The sequence below is a fragment of the Tupaia chinensis genome, unplaced genomic scaffold (assembly GCF_000334495.1).
Source record: "Tupaia chinensis unplaced genomic scaffold, TupChi_1.0 Scaffold000682_1, whole genome shotgun sequence".
NCBI classification, from domain to species: Eukaryota; Metazoa; Chordata; class Mammalia; order Scandentia; family Tupaiidae; genus Tupaia; species Tupaia belangeri.
Window position 1 is genome coordinate 1,360,431 of NW_006160205.1, and position 6,241 is coordinate 1,366,671.

Genomic DNA, 6,241 nt, shown 5'->3' on the forward strand with positions numbered 1-6,241 from the left:
AGGGCAACTCCAGTGTTCCTGGGGGATGAGATGGTTTCAAAAACGAAGTATTTACTAACCCCTGAACATCTGAACATAATTCTCATGTTTTCCTGTCTCATCATGAGTCACTAAGTGAAATCAGCCCGGCAAAATGGGAAAGAAGGACGTGTAGATCGGAAGGGCTGGTTTGTTCGTTCACTTCTTTCTTCTCCATCTCTAGTCACTGTGCCATTCTGATAAAATGATAAAGCAGGCTCTCTGGTCATTTCAGTCCTGAGCTGGGAGTGTTGTTTATATTTTAAAGCAAACCGCTGTCTGCAGTGAGTGAGCTAATTGTTCTGCCCCTATTATTTCTAGGCAGAAATATAAATTCTATTCCAAAGGAGCGTTGTTAGTTTTATTCCATTACTTGATGACAGCTTCTACCAAGGGAGCGCAGTATTTTAATAGAAAAGACAAGGTTTTGGATCCCAGTCCTAAGAACTGGATAAAGATGTATTAGTTGTAAATTTTCTTCTAACAATTCCAGAAGAGACTGGTTGGTACAGTAAATCTACTTTTATCTTTATTTTTAAAAAGGATTTTGGGATCTGGCTGATGGTGTGGTAGTTATGGCACTGAACTCCCACTTGGTTGACTGTAGTTCGAGTCCCAGACCTGGCAGCATGCTTTTTCACCCTCTTTCTCTCTCTCTCTCTCTCTCTCTTGAGAAATAAATAAATAAATAAATAAATAAACTAAATAAATAATTCTTTAAAAAAGGATTTTGATTAATTATATAATATGGTAGGCAGAATTCTAAGATGACTGTTTAAGATAACAGTCTCTAAACCTGCAAGTGGTGCTTTTTTTTTTTTTTTAGAGACTTTTGCTATAGGGCATGTGCACTCGCCAAAGAGACAGAGAGAGACAGAGAGAAAGCAAGAAATCCCCCTGGGGGGGTCCACCCCAGGGTGGATGGCCATGCTGCAATCTCTTCGCCTCTATTCTCCTCTGAGAATTTTGGGCACGCATGCGCACATGTGGTGTGAGTTTCAAGCCACCTGGCCCAGGACTTGAACAGATGTTGACTACATGGGAGTCTAGTGATGTAACCATTATGCCATCTGCTGGTCCAGAGTGGTGCTGTTTCTAAACACCTGAATTTACTCAACCTAAATCACCACTTTTCAAAAAATTGGAAAGCAATAAAATATATCCAATGCAGGGCCGGCCAGTAGCATGGTGGTTAAAGCTGCTGGATCACACTTGACTGACTGCGTAGTCTGAGTCCTGGACCCGCAGCTTGAGAAACAGCCAGGAGCATATGTGTTGGTGCCCAAAATCCTAGGGCGAAATGGAGGAGCGGGAATTGCAGCATTACCAGCTGCAATTGGAGAGGAGAGTGGAGGGGAGTGCTTTCTTACTCTCCCTCTTTCTCTCTCTCTCTTTGTCTCTCTTTCTCTCTTTCTCTCCCCACAGCAAGCATGAACACACTCTGGCAAAATTTTTTAAAAAAATATGTCCAATGCAAAGTCTATCTGACATCATTTAATTTTGAGGGATGATTTAGAAGACAGTTAAGGAACTTACAGTGACTAAGAAGTTATTACTGCCCCTAGTATTTAGGAAAGTTTGGTAACTGAATTGAATCAGTGCTAAGGTATATGCTAGGTGCTGCTTTTTCAAACTTTATTTATTTATTTATTCATTTTAATTTGACCAGAGAGGGATAGAGAGGGGGCAAGGTGGGGAGAGAGAAAGTGAGAAAGCAAGCTGCCAGGTCCAGGACTTAAACTGTGGTGGGCCACATGGGAGTCCCCTAACTGGCACTTATGGCTAGTGCTGCTTTTTAATATAAAATTTAAATTGCAAAAATGTTCCTGAGCTCCTACATTTTGTTGATTTTTGAAACTGGAGAGTTGTTTTGTAGAGGTTTTTGCCTTTGGGCACATGCGATTGTGGGGTTGGGGGTGCGCAGGGACATTGAGACGGAAAATGAGAAGTCATCCCCCCTGGGGGTGACCATGCTACGATCCCCTCCATTCTCCTCCTGTGATCTTGGACATACACACACACACACATCTGGTGTGAATTTCAAGTCACCAGGTCGGAGTCTCGAACCATGGTCAGCCATGTGGGAGTCCAGAGGCATAACTGCTATGCTGTCTGCTGGTCCTGAAAAAATAGGAAGATTTAAAGTCAGAGAGACCAAGTTAGTGTCCTTGTCCTACCTTTGATCTACCTGGCAGGTCATGTTAGGGGAATTACTTCTTCTCCCCTAACTTAGTTTCCTCATGTATGGAGTAAGAAATGATAGAATGGAAGGCGAGGATGTGGTGTGTTGGAGCTCACAGCCAGCCCTTGCTGTTACTATTAATAGCATAGGTCATGATTCATCTGGATGGTATTCACAGTGCTTTAACCTGATTTTTTTTTTTTTTGGATGTTTTTGTTTTCATTGTTGTTTATAAACCAGAGTGCTCATGTGCTTAGCCAGAGAGAGAGGGAGAGGGAGAAAGCATCCTCACAGGGAATGGGAGTAAAAGATCTCTTCATTGTCTTCACCCTGCTGGGATTTGGGGCAGGCATGCACATGTATTCTTGGTGTGTGTTTTCAAGCCACTGGGTCCAGGAGTTGAACTGTGAGAGTAGCCATGTGAAATCTGGTTTCCTTAACCACTTAGGCTATGGGACCAGCTCCCTGATTTGTTTTCTATGCTTATAAACATCCACTGGTTTTTCTCTTCCTCATTCCAGTTTTATTGTTGTGATTGTATCTGCGTAAATATGGGGAGAAAGCTGATAATATTCAAAACAATGCTAACAATATCTTGAGTCCTCTTAAGGTTCTATGGAAACACTATGGGGGATTTTAAAAAGGGCAAGGATGCAGCCCAGCTTGGCCTTCCAGAATACAGTCATGCAGGGGAAATCTAACTGAAACACAAGCCAGAGAGGGGCGCTAAGTAGAGATGCACAGACCTCTGTACTTGGTTACAGGAAGTCAGAGGGCACGGGGAATTTCCCAGGGCTTATGTATTTCACACAGCAGCACTGTGGGCAAGATGAGTAAATGACTATGGTCAAGACTAGGGTGGTGGCCCCAGCTGGGAGGGATCCACACCTGTTGCATAGATTTGTGAGCATCAGAAACTGACCAGGAACTTTCACCTTTCCATTGCTCACAATAGTATGACCAAAAGCCATCACTGAGTATTAGTAACAGTATGATGACTCATTGATCACAAGGAATTGATTCAGTGTGTTTTTACTTATTTATTTAAATCCCTAAAAAGTTTTTTGTTTGTTTGTTTGTTTTTTAAGGTTCTTGCCATAGGGTGCCAGAGAGAGACAATGAGAGGGAAAGTGAAAAATCACCCTCTGGGGGGATGGTCATGCTGCAATCCTCTCCCCTCTGTTTTCCTGTTGGGATTTTGGGCATGCATGCACATGTACCCTGTGTGATTTTTCAAGTCTGGGTCTGGGACTTGAACCACAGTGGACCATGTAGAAATCCAGAGCCTTATCCACCATACCACTGCTGGTCCCCATAAAACCATTTTAAATAAAAAGCACACATGTGAAGTTGTTACACGGATCAAATCACTGTTTGAAATGCTATTGGTAGGGGCTCTTTGTGACCCCTGTGGGGAATCAGGTTCACTGTAGAGATCTTCCTGGAACTCTAATACCTGGACTTGTGCTACTACAATAGATAGGACTACTCTGAATATTTATCTGTTTATAGACCACAGTGGATAATCTAGTACTTTATGATGGGTTTCATTTGAAATGAAATAAATCTGTTGGAGCTCTGCTTGCATGTCTCTGTTGCTTTGATCACTGGTAAGCATAGGAGGCTATTTCTAATCAGTCAGTCTGAGCCAGTCAGAGTGCCTGGTGTCATCTGTCAAAATACCACTCTGGTGAGTCAGGGTGTCAGTCCCAAGGACCAGCTACCTTTGAGGACTCCTTCACTGTAGCCTCTGTTCCCTTTCCCAGGAAATGAGTGGGACTGGATGAAGTGATCCCTACGGTGCCTGGTGGCTTTTGCCGTCTGAAGGGGCTGTGGTGCTCACTGCCACTCATCACAGGGTATCCTAGAAGCATCACTGTTGGAGGGCCAGCCCACAGGAATCCGTTAAAGCAATGATTTAACTTCAGTCATTTCCATCTGTGGAGCTGTCTATGGGAGAAAAAGAGGCTTCTTGGTTAATGTTGAGACATGTGACCCTGAAAGGGACTGGTATCTCTCGGTGTGGACTGTGAACTCACTGCCTGGCACCGACTTTCAGCTCAATGAACAACTATTGAATTGAACCTAATTGGGGGATCATAAAAGATAAGTCTTTCGGTTTGTTTTTTTTTTTTTTGGAGAGGTTTTCACTACAGGGCACGTGCGCTCACCAGACAGAGAGAGACATAGAGACAGAAAGCAAGAAATCACCCCCCAGGGGGGATGGTCACACCACAATCCCTTCTCCTCCATTCTCCTCTCGGGATCTTGGGCACGCACGCACACGCGCCCGGCGTGAGTTTTAAGCCACCGGGTCCGGGACGTGAACCGCAGTTGACTACATGGGAGTCCAGCGACATAGCCATTACGCTAACTGCTGGTTCCCAAGATAAGTCTTTCTTAAGGTTCAGTGAAGAATAGGACGAAGAGAAGTTTTAAATACCACACAACTACATTCTTGAATACTCATCAAGTATTATGTCCTCTGTTTCAGAGGTTCTTAAACTACGTACATAAAATCTCCCCAGGCTTTGCATAAGGCCCTAAAAATTTGCATTCACAATAAATTCCCAAGTGCTGTGGATCAGGAACTATATCTTGAGAATCACTGTGGATTTCATTTAATTCTCAGTCTTGCCAAGTGAATATTGTCCTTTACAAATGAAGAAATGGAAATTCTCAAGGTCTCCTAAGTAGTAACTGGGAGAGCAAGGATTTAAAATCGGTTCTTTCTGACTACAAGTTTCATTTTTGTCCCACTCCAATAAAGGATATACAAATTGTCTTAAAAAGTTCAAAGGGCTGCCTTTAGTGCAGGGATTAAATACCTGATAGAGAGCTGGATACCACTTGGCTGACTCCATTTGAATACCAGTCTGTGGCTTGAAAATCCCTGTATGTGTGTGTGTGTGTGTATGTTGTAACATGATTATTTTTCCCTATTTAGCCACTCAGACTCACATGTATGCACATATTTCTGACTCTTAAAAATAATAGTCAAAATTTTATCACAATTTCTATTGAGATGATAATATTATGGGTATTCTACTTTTTTTTTCTCTCCTCAATTTCCAGAGGGCACTATGTACTTTCCAGAGAGAGAGAGAGAGAGAGAGAGAAAGAGAAAGGAAGTACCTTCTTAATGGAGGGTAATCATGTCATAATCCTTCTTCCTCCATTTCTCCATTTTGTTGAGATCCTGGGTACACACACACATGTGCCCTGCATGTTTTTCAAACTAAGATTTAAACAGAGGTCGCCTATGTGGAATCAGGTTGCTTATGTACTGCACTTTACTACACTAGGGGGGCTTGCCTTATTCTTTAATTTTTTGTCTTTTTTTCTTTATACTTTTATCTTTTATAAAGAATTATTTAATTTTATTATTTTTATTATTATTTTAAATTTGGCCAGAGAGAGAGAGAAAAGGAAAGTGAGAAAGCAAACCGTCAGGTCTGGGACTCAAATCGCAGTTGACCATGTGGGAGTCCAGCACCTTCACCACCACACCACCTGCCTGGCCCGTATTCTTTTCTTCAATCTATTTATCTGCCAAAATACATTAATTTATCCCAGAAAGAAAGTTTTTCAATTTAGTTTTATTTCTGCTGCATTTATCTGACAGAATGATGTGACACTAAAATATTAATGTTGATTTTCACAAATAAGCATCTCTCACCTCATCCCTACAAACTTATTTAATGTATTTTTAAAGTGATTACATACAAAAACAAAGATTTTGGAATCATCCTGAAAAGCAGAAAGCCAAAATTCCCCCTGATGTTTTGCCCCAGACGAAAACCTGGGCATACTGAGGTGGTTTTCCCACGAGTTTTTTCATAGAATGTACCAACATTTTATGTAAGTATTTATTAACATATAAATTGCATAAACATAATTTATTGTATCTATTGAATACATTTTCACACAGCACAGTATAAGATTTATCTAATTAAGTGTAGTTAATCAAGATTATAATTACAAAGAACTATTCTAAGGCCCAAAGGAGTCACAGAGCAATCAGCCCGCGCCCCGCCCCGC